At 39.6% G+C, this 17,562-nt stretch overlaps 1 long non-coding RNA gene across 1 annotated transcript; it reads right to left on the bottom strand.

The window, feature by feature from the left end:
- Positions 1–24: 24 nt before the first annotated feature.
- Positions 25–11,888, bottom strand: LOC144226324 (uncharacterized). Its single transcript, XR_013333606.1, has 3 exons — positions 11,827–11,888; positions 3,870–3,917; positions 25–82 (listed from the first exon to the last, which is right to left on the bottom strand). It is a non-coding gene; the product is annotated as an uncharacterized LOC144226324 (long non-coding RNA).
- Between the last annotated feature and the right edge of the window lie 5,674 nt (positions 11,889–17,562).

The raw sequence follows: 17,562 nt of genomic DNA, 5'->3' as shown, positions 1-17,562 counted from the left end.
TAAAACACTATTTCAACCTTACCTGGGGCTTTGGTAGAGTCCTCCTAATTGTGATGCAAAGCTCCTCCAGTGCATTGGATGCCTAATGAAAATGAGAAGATATATAGGCCAACCTTGAGCTTTAACAATATTTGCATAGAAGATATAACTGTCGAATGATAGGAGCGCAGGGATATTCTCAACACCCACAATAGAATCCTTCTTGCGTCCCCTTAAAACTCTGTAGGAATCCCTTGGTTTCTCTCATGACAAAAACTTGGCCCCTAAAAGTAAAACCTTCTTTCCAGCCCAGGGGAAAATGTTATGCACTGTATATATGCACTGATTAAGGCTTCCACGGTGGTCCATACACATAGTTCTCCATACTTGCTAAGAGTCCATGAAATTCTATGACTAAGAGAAACTAAACAGTGCCAAAAGAGGGATTATTCCTCCCAGCTTGTAGCGAAGTCTGGATCTGCATGCCAAAGCTGTGAGCCTCACTGAATATTACTCATTAGTGGCTAATTTGAGAATCCTGCAAGTGCTCGCAAACAATGGGAGCTGGAGAGAAAGAAGCCGCACATGGGGCACCTCATCGGAGTTACCACCCTTCCAGGCTGCTGACTGCACACCCCAGGATCAGGTTTTTCAAAGCATCTGAGCACAGAAGTAGGGCAGGGCTCCCTGTGGTTAGGAGCCGGCTGGGTGTGGTGAGGACTAACACAAATGGACAAGCAGGGGCGAAACCTGCTTTGCACAGAACTTAGCACACGGGTACCGTGAACAATTGATTACTTAATAAATGCATATTAGAAGTAACGAGGAGCTGGAACAGTGCTGGGGGGAATGCGTAGTTAAAAACATGGGCTGTGGAGCTGAGCAGCCTGCCTCTCTGTCAGCGCAAGTTCCATTTCTCACGTTGGGCTGGTTACCTAACCTCTGTACGCTTCAGTTTCTTCAGTTATTAAGTCGGGAATGACAACATCACCGCAGAGTTCTTGGAAGGATTAAATGTGGGTAGAGCTCTTAGCACAGTGCCAGGTACATAGCAACTAGTTAACAATAATAGCATTAAAGAATGTGTGGCCTGTAAAGCTGGATTTACAACTGAAGTTACTCTTACTTTAGGAGATATGTCAGAAAGGCTTATTTGGGGCCACACATATTCTCACCCTTTGAACAACAGTACACGTTTAATGTGGTGGGCTGTACTTAGGGATACAGATGGAGTCATGGATCAGTTTCTCTGAACGTCCTCCCCAGCACATCAGCGGCCTGCTTTGTTCATCAGCGGCCATTTGCTTGCCTGCCATGCAAATTGATGGGATATTTACTAATAGTATGAAATGGCTCCCATTTCTGCAGTGCTTCACTAAATTACAAAACACCTTCATACACCTAGTTCACATTCTGTCTTTAAAACACAGCTGTGTGTTATACAGGACAGGAATCGTTCTTCTCATATGTAAGGGAAGTGAGGTTCTAAGAGACTCTCACTTCCTTGAAACCACACGTGGCTAATGGTTGGTTGAGCGTGGCCTGGGAGCAAAGTCACTGGACCCGCACCGGCAGTGATTGTGAAGCCTGCGGCTGGGGAGCTGGATGAGAGAAAAAATAGGAACACTGATACTTTCTTTCCCACCTTTTCCCTTCAGAGTTGGGTACACAGGTCACCCCAGAAAAACATGGTAACAAAATCCTGAAACTTCATTTTATGGCCCATTTAGAACTGCTGTAAAATACAAAATAATAATAAAAACATATCTAGTGATGTCATGGTCTCTTAACACAGAGAAGAATAAATTTAGCGTCTTCCGGGAACACAGCTCTGAAGCGGGACGAGGCTTGGCAACAAGACTGAAGTTTGATGGAAAAAGTTTTAAAACAAATTGTATTTTCTCCAGCCACTCTTCTCATGAAGCCATTATTCTTGGAGCTACAACTATTCTTTAAGAGTTTTTCTTATACTAAAATTTTAATATTTTATTTTTTATTTCTGGACCTTTATTTTCTATTCAGCAAAAATGTTTTTGAAGTACTGTTCAGATAATCATATAAATAATAAAATTAGAGAGAGAGAGAGAGAACATGCAGGAGTCGGGGAGGGGCAGAGAGAGAGGGAGAGAGAGAATCTCAAGGAGGTTCCATGCCATCAACACAGAGCCCGATGCTGGGCTCAATCCCACAAACCATGAGATCATGACCTGAGCCGAAACCAAGAGTCAGATGCTTAACTGACTGAGCCATCAAGGTGCCTCAAAAAGTAGTAATTTTTAAAAATTATATTAGTGAGGGGCGCCTGGGTGGCTTAGTCGGTTAAGCGTCCGACTTTCGCTTAGGTCACGATCTCGCGGTTCGTGGGTTCGAGCCCCTCGTCGGGCTCTGTGCTGACTGCCAGCTCAGAGCCTGAAGCCTGTTTCAGTCTGTGACTCCCTCTCTCTCAGACCCTCCCCTGCTCACGCTGTCTCTCTCTCTCTCTCTCTCCTAGAAATAAATAAAAAAAAATTATATTAGTGAATGTAAATGATTCCATAGTAAATTGACCAAGCTTTCTTCTAAAGATGCACAGCCTACAAATCCAGGAAGCTTGGCTTGGCTTCATGGTGTCTAGATGAGTGCTTTTAATTCATCCTTTCAGTACTGAAAAAATAAAAATGATTCTGAGGGTGTTTCTGGATTTTAAATACAACACAAATGCTTGTATGCTGATTGAAACCCATCATATGTTATATATCCATCAGTGCTCCTCATATAATTTGAATCATTCATAAATGTCATCTCTTTTGATCCTGGTCTTGCTTTTCCATCTAATGCCACTAACACCCTGCAAGTGACCCTCTGTGGACTGAGGAATGGGTTACAGCAGGAGAAATACAGAGCTGCACAAGGCTGCTTCTCTACCTCTACGTGATGACATTCTGGAAGGGCAAAGCATGGCACCTTAGCCAGACTGTGCTGGGGGTATGCCCCAGGCACATTGCTGATTGTTCTGAAAGGGGATGAGCCAAGAGCCTCTTCTGAGTCCCCCCTCCCCATCCTGGAAACTATTGATACTGATGAAGAAAGTCCAAACACCGAGGCTAACTCTGCTGCACCTGCACTAGGATGCAGAGCAGGAGACGGAAGCAGCGCCATCCAGTCCAGTGGAGGCTGTGTAAGGAGGACATGCTTATTTTCAACTCCTCATGTTTCCATGTGCAGGAGCGAGACAAACACTCTTCACTCCCCAGCCCTCTCTGAACTCTTTTCTGCGGGAAGGGGAGAGAGTTACCTGATAGGTAACTGAGTGGAGGGATTGGGCATGTTCAGCCCTTTCCTCTTAAAGAGCCAGCTCTCTGGCCAGCTGTTCTGGTCAAGCCTCTGCCCTGTGTCAGAAAACCCGACTGGTGAGGAGGCCTTGAGTCACTATCTAACCCCAGTTTAATTCTATTCTCAAGTTAAATTCTGGGAATTCTTAGCAAACACGCTTGGCATCAGATCTGAGGCCACATTCACAAATTGACTATATTGAGCTCCCTAAGACTGACTTTCTGTTTCTCTCTCCCTGGGTTTCAAACTCAACGGAGGGACGGTCAGGATATGAGTCTCCAAATGCAACCATACCATAGACACATTATTTTTAATCTAACACAGAATTTGATTTTGAAATTAGCATTTTGATCTCCAAAATATGTGCATCTTATCTGCAAATCCGTTTTACTTAGAGACAAATGCCCCAGCATGACCTTACAACATAAACTCATAGGACTGATTATTGCCTGCAGATGATGTAATAATTTCTAAAGTGTTGACATGTTTAATAAGTCCATAAAGTAATGACAGGTCCAAAGGGAGAAATGGAGTGACAACTGCTTATGTTACTATAAAACATCTTCAATTGGAATTACCTGAGGCTGATAATCAAGGGACAGGAAAGACGAACAGGCATCATCTATCTGTAGAAAATAAAATATGCCAGTTACATCATGAAATAGGCAGAAAAGAGCAGAAAATGGGAAGCAGATTTTACAAAGTCAAGTTACCTACGTACCATTAATTTAAGTTCTGTGACAGTTGAGGACTCAGGATTTGGGCAGGAAGAGCCTCTTAAACTGTCTAAGGTAGTCCTGGAATTGGGATCTTCCCAAGATTTACCTCCAGCCATAGGGCTAAATGGTCCCCAAGGACGGTTGATAGGGATCACCAGAGAATATACAGATGCTTCAAATACTGAGAGAAACAAACTTTGAGTATTCAGCCTGAGAAACGTGAGTGATGAAGAAAGAATGGCCTCATAATTAAGGAGCACCCTGTTATCATGTGGTTCTTTATCACATAAATCTAATCACATCATCTAAATTAACATGATAATAGAAGTGCTAAGTAGCCTGATAAATAGCACCCAGAAAAAACTCTTACACAAGAACAATATACCCGTTCTCTACCAAGAAGCCTGCATTAGGAAAAGATTCTATTTGCAATGAAGGTTTATTGGGGAATCCGTAAAGGTTTCACCACACTCTTTACATCTGTAAGTGTCTCTCAGTACAGATTGTCTTATGTCTATTTAGAATTGATGACTGACTAAAGACTTTTCCAGATTTATTATACGCATATGGGTTTTTCCAACATGCATTCTATGACATTCAGCAAGACTGGGGGTCTCGTTAAAAGCTTTCCCACATTCATTACATTTATAAAGATTATCTCCAATATGGATAATCTCATGTATAATAAGGTCTGAGCTTTTAGAGGAGACCTTCAAATCTCCTCACATTTATTACATTTGTAATGGTTCTCTGGAAAGTGAGTCCTCAGATGTTTATTAATATTATTTGAGCCTAGGGGTGCCTGGGTGACTCATTCTGTTAAGGATCTGACTCTTGATTTCAGCTCAGATAATGATCCCAGGGTGGTGGGATCAAGCCTCACGTCAGGATCAGTGCGGAGTCTGTTTGGGAATTCTCTCTCTCCCCCTCTCTTTATGCTCCTCCCCCTCGTGTATGCGTGCTCTCTCTCTCTCTCTCTCAAAAAAAAAAAAAAAAAGATTTTGGAAAACTTTTAATCAGTGTTCAAACCTTATTTAATACCAGGGAATTCATACTGAGTAGAAACCTTACAAATGTAAAGAATGTGGCAAATCTCTAGGTGGAATCACAGCTTACTCACCATTATAGATACCATACAGGAAAGAAACCATAAAACGTAAAGAAAGTGGCAAAGCCTTTAATTGGAATTTAGTCATTACTCAGTATCCGCAAAGGCACACTAGATTCAAATCCTAGAAATGTCATGAAAGAGGAAAGATCTTTTTTTAAAAATACACACCTTAAAAAATTTCAGAGAGTACATAAAGGAATATAACTTTAGAGATATAAATATTTAGAAAAGTATTTAACTGAACATCAAATATCAATAAATGTCACAATTGACAGTAGAAAGCAGTAAGTGAGTCTTTTCAGACATTACTTTAATGTCAGAGTATTAGAGGGAATATAAGTTAAATGCTTAGATACTATATTTGCTAGCATGCTTCAAAAGATAAAAGGGGACGGATTTTTGGACAGGCATAATTAATTACAAAAAGCTTTTTTAAACTGACCTTATTTGACATTTGCAACTAGCAACTTTTAATATTTCTACTCTCAAATCACTTCATTGAGATACCTGTAGTCCTAGTGGGTGTGTGAAATCATGTGATGATTGGTGCTGCATCAAAGATAATGTGACATCCTTCTTCATGTGGTGGGATTCATGCATATTTGTTTTTTCTTTGAAGATTAAGGACAATATAATATATAATATATGACAAAAGTCTAAATGGAGATACTGTTCGTAGTTGACTTATAGCATTGATGTAAGTTACCATGAAATAGATGTTCATACAATCATCTGTATTTTGTATAACTGACATTTTGAATTTTATAAATAAAATCGGATATTAAATGGTCTTTATGAAAAAAAGAGGTGGCAATACAATAAAAAACTGCTGTATTTTTGTAATAGCAACAGTTAGAAGTAGAGAATATTAGTTGTTGCAGTTGCAATCAAGAAATCTTTAAAGATTTTTTTAGAATTATTTTTTAATGTTTTATTTATTTCTGAGAGAGAGAGAGAGAGAGACAGCCAGCATGAGCAGGGGAGGGTCAGAGAGAGAGGGAGACACAGAATCTGAAACAGGCTCCAGGCTCTGAGCTGGCTGTCAGCACAGAGCCCGACGCGGGGCTCGAAACCACGAACCGTGAGATCGTGACCTGAGCCGAAGTCGGACGCTTAACCGACTGAGCCACCCAGGTGCCCCTTTACAGATTTTTTTTAAAAAGGTTAATTGAACAACAGTTGACAGCTGTTCACAGCCTTTAGAGAAAAACTGAAAGATTTTAAACTGTACTATAAGAGATTTATATTAATCATTAAAATAACTGTGCTGCGAAGATAAACCCTAAGCTGGATATCTGGAGTAGTTTATGGCATTTATTGCTTTGCTAGCCTTTTAAAATAGGACTGGAAAAAACCTCAGTACTTCCATTCTTGTCTGTCTGGGACGATTTAGGTTGAGTCCTATTTATGGTTAAAATCGCAGAATTCTTTGTTGTTCACTTTAATTTAATTTCTATCATTATACTATACTGAAGAAGGAATAATCATACTCTTTGGTCATAATTCCTCATGCTCCTTATTGTTCCTAAGTGCAACATGTACTAAAATATATGATTCTCTAATTTAGAGAATAACAAAGGAATACAATATTATAGAAGAGCAAATCCTTAATGCCTCTCTCCTTTTTATCCTCACAGAGCCTGCCATCTTCTCGAGATGTCACAAATATTTAGGAAATTGTTCTAGTCCAGTCGTCCCTCGTGCCCCCCCCACCTCCTCCCTCTTCCGTGCCCTACAAATCCAGAATCATGACTGCAAACACGCACATGTATAATCACATAGTGTGTATATGCACACAGTGATAAACTTCTTGAGGGTGGGGGCTATGCCCTATCTAACTTGTGTTAGATAAGTTAGTTCAATAAATATTGTGTTCAATAAATATTCTTTAATTAAATTGCATTGAATCTGTGGAAAGAAAATAAAAAGAGAGGACAACTGAGAAGGAAAAGGCAAAAAGATACCTTTTTAAAGCTTTGAATTGTGACCAATGCTTTAATATATTGCTTCCAAATGTTACTTAGTTTGCTTTAGGAGGGTCGGAGGGACAGGATCCTCCCATAACATTTTTGTGAGACTCAGAGAGCTGAAGATATCGCATGATCAAAGACAAAGCTGTCCACCTGCAGACCAGGCTGCCTGCCTGGGTGAAGTGCCCATGTCCAAAAACAGCAAAGTCTTGAACGTCAGGGCCAACGAATCAGTGCATCAATATTGTTTGCATGAAAATATCAGAATAAGAAAAAGAAAAAACACCAATTAATCAAATTAGGAGATAATTGCAAAGCTTTTCAATATTTGTTCTCTTTTCTTTACAAGGCACAGCAACATTGCTCATCCACTTTCCATTTGGATAAGCATTTGTTCATTTTACTCAGCTTGTGGCCCTAATGGTTTTAAGTGCCACTAATTGCTTTTGAGACCTCTGCAGAATCCATTGATGAATCTGTTTGAAAATGGTTAGGTCTCTATATATGGTTTGAAAAGGATGTGTTTCTAGTGTCTGAAGAGCTCAGTAATTTTTAAAACCTCCAGCAGAAAAGTACATGTTTTAGCATCTTAATTTCTTTAAATATCTTTTTCTATAAAAGAATTTATAGTGCTTTTACAACCCTATTTGTAGTGTCCCCCAGCTTTCTCATCTAAAATATTTTTTTCAGGACACCTGGGTGGCTTAGTCGGTTAAGCGTCCGACTTTCGCTTAGGTCATGATCTCGCGGTTCGTGGGTTTGAGCCCCGCGTCGGGCTCTGTGCTGACTGCCAGCTCAGGGCCTGGAGCCTGTTTCGGAGTCTGTGTCTCCCTCTCTCTCTGACCCTTCCCTGCTCACGCTGTCTCTCTCTCTCACCTAGAAATAAATAAAACATTAAAAAAATTTTTAAATATTTTTTCAAAGAGTTTCCACAGAAATATAGGTAATTTCAAGCTAAAATAATTGTTTCTGTATTATACATTAATGTCTGTTGTCAAAACTATTCTTCATCTTGCTTATATACCTCTGGCATGTATTTTGATACACTAAGGCAGAGAACATTATAACAGCCTTTATGAATTTCTATGCTAGTAGAGATTGTGTAGTACTTGGCACTTACTGTCCATCTTATCTGTCGTTTATGTATTTTGTTAGTGGTAGCTTAGGTACATAGAATATGCTCCTCGGCTCATAGTTCACGATCATCACTGAACTTGCTCTATTTATTTATTTATTCATTCATTCATTCATTCATTCATTCGTTTATTCTTTCGTATTTCAATCTCCTACTCCTATTTCATCTTCTCAGGGGCAACTCTTCTAACGTATTTCATGTGTGTCCCCCATTTGTTTATGTTCTTGTACAATCTGCATTGCTATTTGATGTGCGGGTATGGTGTTTTCTTATTTTTTTGCACTTAACACTACTTTGAGATCTATCCATATTGCTGGAGACATCTAATATGTCCTAGCTGCTATAGAATACTCTATAATGTGCACCTACACATGCTTGTTGCCTACCCCCTCCCCAGTGATAGACAGCTGGGTTTCCTCCAATTCCATTACAGGCAGAGCTATAATCAACCTCCTCCTCTCTATCCTCCACATATGAATCTACTGAAGAGTATCTTTGGGCTCTATACCCAAGAGAGGGAATGCTAGATCGCCGGATGCCTAGGTTGCTTTCTGGATGCCTCCACCAGTTGACACTCTCACCAACAATGTGTGAGGTTTGTAAAGCCCACATCCTTGCTAAAACTTGCCATTATCTAGGTTTCCTTGGTTTTTTTTTGTTTGTTTGTTTTGTTTTGTTTTTGCCAGTCTAATGGGTAGAGAGTGACACTTTCCTGTTGTCTTAATTTTCATTCATTGTTACAAATGAATCTGAGCATCTCTTTAGATGCTTGTCTCCCTTTTAGTTTTCTTCTTTGTAAATTGTCTGTTCTATCCTTTGACAACTTTTACCTTGGATCCCTATCTTTATCCAATTGGTTTGATAGAGTTTCTTAGATAGTCTAGAAATTAATCCTTTGTCAGTTTTAGACATAGCCAGCGTCTTTCAAAGGCTCTTACTTTTTAAATGTAGTGCTTTTGAAAGAAACCTTTACTTTTAATGTAATTCAATCCATCATATTCTTGGCCTTATGATTTATATTTGAAATTTTATGTTTTTTTAAAAATTTTTATTTATTTATTCTGAAAGAGCAGACACATCACAAATGGGGGAAGGGCAGAGAGAGAGAATCCCAAGCAGCCTCCGCACTGTCAGTGCAGAGTCCAACGTAGGGCTCAGACTCATGAAGCCATGAGATCATGACCTGAGCCAAAACCAAGAGTTGGATGGTTAACTGACTGAGCCACTCAGGTGCCCCTGAAATTTTGTTTTAGAAGACATTCCCTGCTCCTAGCTCACAAAGATATTTTCCTAATAGAAAAGATAGAGTCTATTAACTCCATAACTTTATGTTTTATATTTAGATTCTTAATCCACTTGGAGCCCATCTCCTAGGTATTTTTTAAATTGAAGAATAATTGACATACAATATTATATTAGTTTTAGGTGCATAACATAGATATTTAATATTTATATACACTACAAAATGTATATCATTACACTTACATGCAGTACAATGGGGTGTTAGTTTTATTTTTCTCCATATAGCAAGCCAGCTTCCCAACCTCCATTTGCCAAACAATCTGTCTTTTCCCTATGAATTTTAATGTCACTTTTATTGAGAGTTGTTTTTGTGTATGTGTATGTCTGTCTTAGTTTGGGTTCTCCTGGAAACAGACCTTGAGATAAGGATGTGGATAGAAGTAGATTATTTGGGAGATGACCAAAGAAGCACTCATAGAAGAGTTGGGAAGACAAACAGGGAAGAAAAGGAATTTGATAAAGTGTATGTCATCAAGCAAATTACCACCATGAGTAACTGGGGTCTGTTAGTTTTGGCAACTCTGGGAGCCAATGCAGAACACATCTCAGAGTTATCCCAACTGAGGGAAGATGGCTCCACCAGCAGCTAAGGTGTCTACCCACCAACCCTTAGGGTCACCAGTTGAGGGGTATTCTCAGGGGTGGGTGCCTTTACTCCCAGGCACTTCTGGTCTGCCCTGAGCACATTCCAACTACACTCAACATGGGGTCTGAACTCATGACCCCGAGATCAAGAGTCACATGCTCTACCAACTCAGCCAGCCATGCACCCCCAAATTTTGACTTATAATATTTTTATGTCATTTAATCCTAACTATTTTGTAATTTACTCTTTAGCTTAGGGTTATTTACCAATATGCTACTTATTTTTCAAACAGATGGAATATTGAAGTTATACTTTTGTTGTTTTCTTTTTTTTATTTTTAAAGGCTATTTATTTATTTTGAGACAGAAACAGAGAGAGAGAGAGAGAGAGAGAGAGAGAGAATTCCAAGCAGGTTCCCTTCTGTCAGCACAGAGCCCCACACAGGGCTCAATCCCATGAATCCCATGTAATATCATGAGACTAAGAGTTGGATGCTCAACGGACTGAGCCACCCAGGTACCGCTACTTTTGTTGTTAATTTCTAACTTTGTTGCATTATGATTGGAAAACATTTAAGATGGATCCTTTTTAACTTATGGAAAATTTTTTGTGTTCTAACACATGGTCTATTTTTTTTAATGTTCCAATAACACTCAAAAAGATTATTTAGTATAGGTTTTTAAAGATACTTTTAATAGTTCAAATTTATTAATAGTACGGTTAAATCTTTGATATATCTCCTTATGTGTTATTTGTTTTAACTATCAGTTAAAAAAATTTTTTTTAATGTTTTTTATTTCTAGGAGAGAGAGAGAGAGAGAGACAGCGTGAGCAGGGGAGAGTCAGAGAGAGAGGGAGTCACAGACTCTGAAACAGGCTCCAGGCTCTGAGCTGGCAGTCAGCACAGAGCCCGACGGGGGGCTCAAACCCACGAACCGCGAGATCATGACCTGAGCGAAAGTCGGACGCTTAACCGACTAAGCCACCCAGGCGCCCCATTAACTATCAGTTTTGAGAGAGGTATATTAAAATCTCCAACTACAAATGTTCATTGATCTATGTTTCTCTGAAGTTCGACCAGTTATTAAATAAACTTTAAGTTTTTTAAAATATATATTAATAATGGCTTCCTCTTCTTTTGCTCTGCTGTTTTTTATCAGAATAAAATACTGAGCATAATTTGTGATCTAAGCATCCTGAGATACGGAGCATAATCTGGTAAAAGCATAAAAGAAGATCCCTCTTTGCTATGATAGTTTCTTTATTTGAATTCTATTTTATCAGCTATTAAGACTGCTACTCAAATTTTTTTGCAATTCATATTTGCTTGTTATGTCCTTTTCCATACTTTTTGCTTAGCCTTCTTTTGTTTTTTGTCTTAAGTGAGACTTTTATAGACAACATATTGTTGGATCTTTAAAAAAAATTAAATCTGAGAATCTCTGTCTTTAAGCAGCATATTTTAGTACATTCACATTATTGTAATTGCTCTATTATCAGAGCTTATTTCTGTCATCTTACTTTACCACTTGCTGTAATTGTCTTATTTTCTTAATCTTTCCTTTTTTCACTTCAAAAGAATAATTCTGAATATTATGATATCAGAATGTTAGTAAAATCATAGTTGTCCCAAAACTCAATTATATTATTTCATTTGATATTTTCAAAGAGGGTTAAAGTTTCCACTAATTTGTGTAAGGACAACTCTTTACCTCATTCCACAGCTGTAGTTCTTGTTCAGGCCGTAGTCCTTGAGATAATATTGGAGCACCTAAAAATAAAGTTACACTTACATGTTATTTTTACAGTACTTCTTCTAAAATTAAACATGTATATATAGCTCATTTTTGGATGATATTTTTCATTTTTGCCATACATCATTACCCTCCTATTTCAACTAGATATTTCAGCATTTGACTTAGTATAAGAATATATAATTATTAAAAGATACTTCAAAGACATAACTCTAAGAATGAATTCCTTATATGTTTACACAAAAACATGTACATACATGTGCCTAGTAGCATTATCATAATAGCTCCCAAGTGGAAACAATCCAAATGTCCATTCTCTGAGAATAGATAAGCAAAATGTGGTACGTGCACACAATAGGATGCTATTTGACAATAAAAAGAAATGAAGTACTGATATATGCTGCATCAAAGATGAAGCTCAGACATATTATGCTAAATCAAATAAGCCAGAGGCAAAAGACCAAATATTATATGATTCCATTTATATGGAATGTCCAGAAAAGGCAAATCTATAATCACAGAAAGATCAGTGGCTGCCTGGGGCTAGGGATAGGAATGGATTTGGAACTGAGAAATTGTTACTGCTGACTTAATTTTAAGAATTAAAACTTTAAGGGGCGCCTGGGTGGCTTAGTCGGTCAAGCGTCCGACTTTCGCTTAGGTCACGATCTCGCGGTTCGTGGGTTCGAGCCCCGCGTCGGGCTCTGTGCTGACGGCCAGCTCAGAGCCTGGAGCCTATTTCAGAGTCTGTGTCTCCCTCTCTCTCTGACCCTCCCCTGCTCACGCTGTCTCTCTCTCTCTCCTAGAAATAAATAAAAATATTTTTAAAAAAATTAAAATTTTAAGAATTATTCAGTAAGTAGGGATCTGAGTAGAAAAAACATGAATTGGATTCAGTCTTCACCTGCAGGGATTTCTGATTTCTCCAATCATTATACTGCTTTTCATCTCTATCTGACAGGGTGTTCCTGTTTAAAAAATACAATTTTATATTCTTTTCATGCCTGCCTGTCTCCCAACTTCTAGTAAAAGCGAAAGCCCCCACCTCCAAGCTGCCTTACCAGCAATTGCCAGCTTGCTTCTTTCTGTGCCCCCAAGCTTGCGTGGCCCCCACAGAAATTGCCATCATACCTAACTTTGTCCCAAGCACTTATATAATCAAAGAGGGGTATTTTGTGGCTCTTACACAAAACATGTAAATACAGTCTCAAGGTAAAAAGGCTAGAGAAGCCAAAATCTTTAAGTGTTTTTAATTTATAAAAATCCACCAATATCCTATTACTAAACCCAAACATAAGGGGGAATTATTTTTCTCCCCTTTGTGTGTTTGCTAATTCAAGTTGATGTGATTTCTTTTTCTCCCCAAGGTACCCTAGATGTGGGCATTATATTGTCAAATAGCAGTACTAGATACTTTCTCAAATATAGTAGGAGACAGTGCCATTATCTTCCATATCATAAAAACTGTAATGTTTTTGATCAATCAGTTTTGATATACCCATACTTTTTTAAAGTTTATTTATTTTAAGAGACAGAGAGCACAAGCAGGGGAGAGACAGAGACAGGGAGAGCGAGGGAGAGAGAGAATCCCAAGCAAGCTCTGTGCTGTCTGTGCACAGCCCAAAATAGGGCTTGATCCCACAAGCTATGAGGTCATGACCTGAGCTGAAATCAAGAGTCAGATGCTCAACTGACTGAGCCACCCAAACACCCCTTGAGATATTTATACTTAAGTACTACCTAGTAAAGTGAAACCTTTAGTCTTGTGTTATACAATCTAACTAACTAATGCAAATCATATGGATAGACAACTTTTGCATCTGTAAATACACCATCTGCAAGAGAAAGAAAAACAGACCTTTTTATTGGGGCATAACTGACATACAACATTATGTTAGTTTCAATTGCAGGACACGATGATCCTAAATTTGTATATGTTGTCCGATGATATAAGTCTAGTTAACATCCATCACTATACATACTTACAGAATTTTTTTCTTGTGATGAGAACTTTTAAGATTTAGTCTCTTAGCAGCTTTCACATATGCCATATAGTTACCATGCTGCACATTACATCTCCATGACTTATTTTATAAGTGGAAGTTTGTACCTTTCAACTCCCTTTACCCATTTCACGTGCCTCCACCTCCCATCTCTGTGAACCACCAATCTGGTCTCTGTATCCACATGCTTGGTTTGATTTTGTTTTATTGAGGATTTTTGTTATTTTAGATTCCACATCTATGTGAGATCATACAGTATTTGTCTTTCTCTGAAAAATAGACTAGATTATCATGAAAGTGGTGCTGATTTTCTTTTATGGTTGTTAGCACTTACCTAGCGTAGGGTTTGGAAGTGAGAAATTGTTTCTGCTGACTTAATTTTAAGAATTATTCGGTAAGTAGGGATCTGTCGGAGGCTGGCTCCGACAGGTCCAGGGGTCCCTGAAGGATAGACGGTGTCGGCGAGAGAGTGAGAGAGCCCCGAGATTCTTTCTGATCACTAGGCAGGCATCTCTGCCCTGTCGGTTTTGGTGTCTTTATTTAAAGGTTCAAGAACAACATGAGATCAGAAAAAGGAATTTTTACAATGGGAAGCCTTTTGTGAATTACCTCAATCATAGCGAGGTTGAATTTTACAACTAAGGAAATAACAGGATGTTCTTAATGAAAAATAGGATGACATATATGTTAAGTCATAAATAGTTAGGCTAGGAATTATTCTGTTTGGCTCTCAAGAGGATGAATGTTTTTGAACTGGTTAGTTTGTGGAAACCTATTTGATGCTGAATGTGTGAACACCACGGGGGCCCTAAATGTGTTAGCCTTTTGCTTTTGGGTTATGTGTTAGCTACTCTTTTCTATCCTCATCCCAGCCACCTGTAAGGGAGGATGTTTGCAGAAGGTATGCCTTGGGGAAGGGACTGCCATACATCACCAGTTAGAAGAAGCTGTAAGTGTTAAGTTCTACCCCTGTTTGTTCCTAAACTCTAAATTAGGCTCTTTGTCTTGGGGCCAGGCTCAATTGTCTTTGATATGCAAGGCCCATAGGAAGAGGCTTTTGACGATCACCTACAGAGCTCTCATCTAAAATCTCTTTTGTAAAGGCAGGAATATGCTTTTCCTTATGTGGTATCTGTGTTCGGAATATGGGTCTGATATGGAATATTGTGAGGCCTGGTCAATACCAGCAGGCTCATTTCCAACATGAGCCAGTAGTAGCAGAAGGAGATACCAGTTTTCGTTTCTCACAGCAGGAGCTGTGCAAACACTGCCATTTCCTTGCTGTGACTGCCATCAGAGAGGCCAGTGCGGCTCCCGGCAGGGATCTGAGTAGAAAAAACATGTCTTTCTCTTTTTGAAAAGTTTTTTAAGTTTATTCATTTTGAGAGAGACAGAGGGAGTGAGCAGGGGAGGGGCAGAGAGAGAGAGGGAGAGAGAGAATCCCAAGCAGCAGGCTGCAACTCTCAGCTTGGAGCGCAATGTGGGGCTCAAACTCACGAAATACAAGATCATGACCTGAGCCGAAACCAAGAATTGGACACTTAACCCACTGAGCCATCCAGGCACCCCCACTTCTTTCTTTAGTCTCGGGCACTTTGATCATTTATAGTCACAGGCCAAATTAAGGTTTGATGCAGTTATCCAAAGTGTGCCCTCTTTTAGGAAATCTCCTTCTTGCTTTTAATAATGTTCTTTGATAGTGAATTGTTTCCATCCACCAAATCTATGGCTGGCTCTTTCTCTTCTCATTGCTATTGCATGCTCTGCTGACTCATTTTGCCAAGGATGCTTCACTTAGTGACACTTTTTTATTTTCCTCTGGCTCTGTGACATCTGTTTTGCTGTTTTTAGATACATCTAGTTGCATCCTGCAAATTGATTAATCTTGGTAGATTATCTCTCGGTTTCGGTTATGTACATCACGCTTCCCCTCCAGTGCCATTTTTCGGGTCTCAGGACTAGGGAGGATCACACTAGATGTTTACCCTCCTCCTTCTCCATCACATTTTTAGAGAGATAAATTTAGTGTTTTTTTTTTTTTTAAATATCAAGAGCAGGTTAAAGGGGAAAAAAGATACAAAATGGTAGTGGAGGGGATCTCTGTGCAGTGAAAAAGGCATCTTGTCCCTATTGAGAAATACTGGGGATATTTTTGAGTTGATTGGTCAGCCAGCAGATAACATTCTTCTTGGGGAAAAAAAAACAAGACTTGTGTTTTTAGTGAATGATTTTTTAAAGATTATATTATTTTTTAAACTTTTAAAAAAATATTTTATCTATTTTTGAGAGAGAGATAGAGTGCAAGTAGGGAATGAGTAGAGAGAGAGGGAGACACAGAATTGGAGGCAGCTCTAGACTCTGAGCTGCCAGCACAGAGCCTGACATGGGGCTCTAACTCACAGACTGCGAGATCATGACCTGAGCCGTAGTTGGTCTTAACCAACTGAGCCACCCGGTTCCCCGACTTGTGCTTTTTTAGAAAACAATCTTCCACAGTTTCTGCTTAATAACCAGCAGCCTGAAAACTCCTTGCCTCCCCAAAAAGCAGTTATCTCCAACTGATGCAATGATCACTGTAGGCATATAACATGCAACATCCATGGCAAGTCCATTTGCTTCACGGAGAAAAAGACACTTTTAAAACTATAATTATCTGCTTCCCTAATAAAGAGGATAAAGATTGGAATCCTAATTCTACCAGTAACGAACTTAACATAAAAAAATATTAACATTACTTTGCATGAGTCGTGCTGTATCATTGCTGGCTATATGATGATGGAGAAGGTTCAGGTCTAGCCTCTGCTTAGATTTCATAGTCAAATGATCTCTTTTTTCAAGCAGGAGAGCCCCTCTCCAGCCCCTTTCTTCAATGCCCCCAGGAAAGGAGAAAAACAAAATAATGAAAGCAAGAATAGCTTCAGTGTCTCCATCTCTAACTGAGGGCTGGCCTGTGTGCTCTGAAAGGTCCCAGCAGTTATGGTTTCAAGTTCCCAATATTCTGAACAATGATGAGATGGTCTGCCCAGCTTCACGTCACTGACAGGAGAGCAGAGGGAAGCTAAGAGAACCTTCTGCGGAGTGAGAAAATTTATGGTCTTAGCAGGATAGTGGCTAGCCCTGGAGGGGACTCTGGTTGCTGGGAGATAGAGGATGGATCCGTCAAAGTACTTGGAAACAGTAACTTTTAGGAGATAAGGAAGTGATTTTCCCACCGGAACACGCTGGGCTCAGCTCTACCTTGTCTCCCAAGCTCTGAAGCCCTCTCTGCCCTCGGTTTAGCTTTTCCCACTTCTTTTCTCTAGGCCATTTCCCCCCCTCTATTCTTTTTCCTTGTCTGATGGGTCAAAACCTAAAAGGCACAGAACCCGCTAATTTTCCCTTCTAAACGGCTAGAAGGGGGCCGTTTCGTTTCATTGCTCAGGATTATCTGAACACAACAGCAGCTCACTCACCAAAGATAATGGGCACGCTCCAAATTTACCTGGCATCAGCAGGTGAAGGATCAAACTCTAGTTCTGCTTCAACCATCAATCCCTCTAGTTATTGCAATGAAAGGGAACGCATTTTCATCTTTCACTATGTTGATTCACTTAGGTTTTCACCAGCCCCGGACATCCCGAGTGCGAGGGAGCCCTACAAATTTCCGCCAACCGCAGGCTGCCCAGGGTCTGGGGATTTCGGTCCAGCGGGG

Source organism: Crocuta crocuta, unplaced genomic scaffold (genome assembly GCF_008692635.1).
Source record: "Crocuta crocuta isolate KB4526 unplaced genomic scaffold, BGI_CrCroc_1.0 scaffold282, whole genome shotgun sequence".
NCBI classification, from domain to species: domain Eukaryota; kingdom Metazoa; phylum Chordata; class Mammalia; order Carnivora; family Hyaenidae; genus Crocuta; species Crocuta crocuta.
The sequence above is the reverse complement of the archived record's forward strand: the minus strand, read 5'-3'. Positions and strand labels throughout refer to the sequence as shown.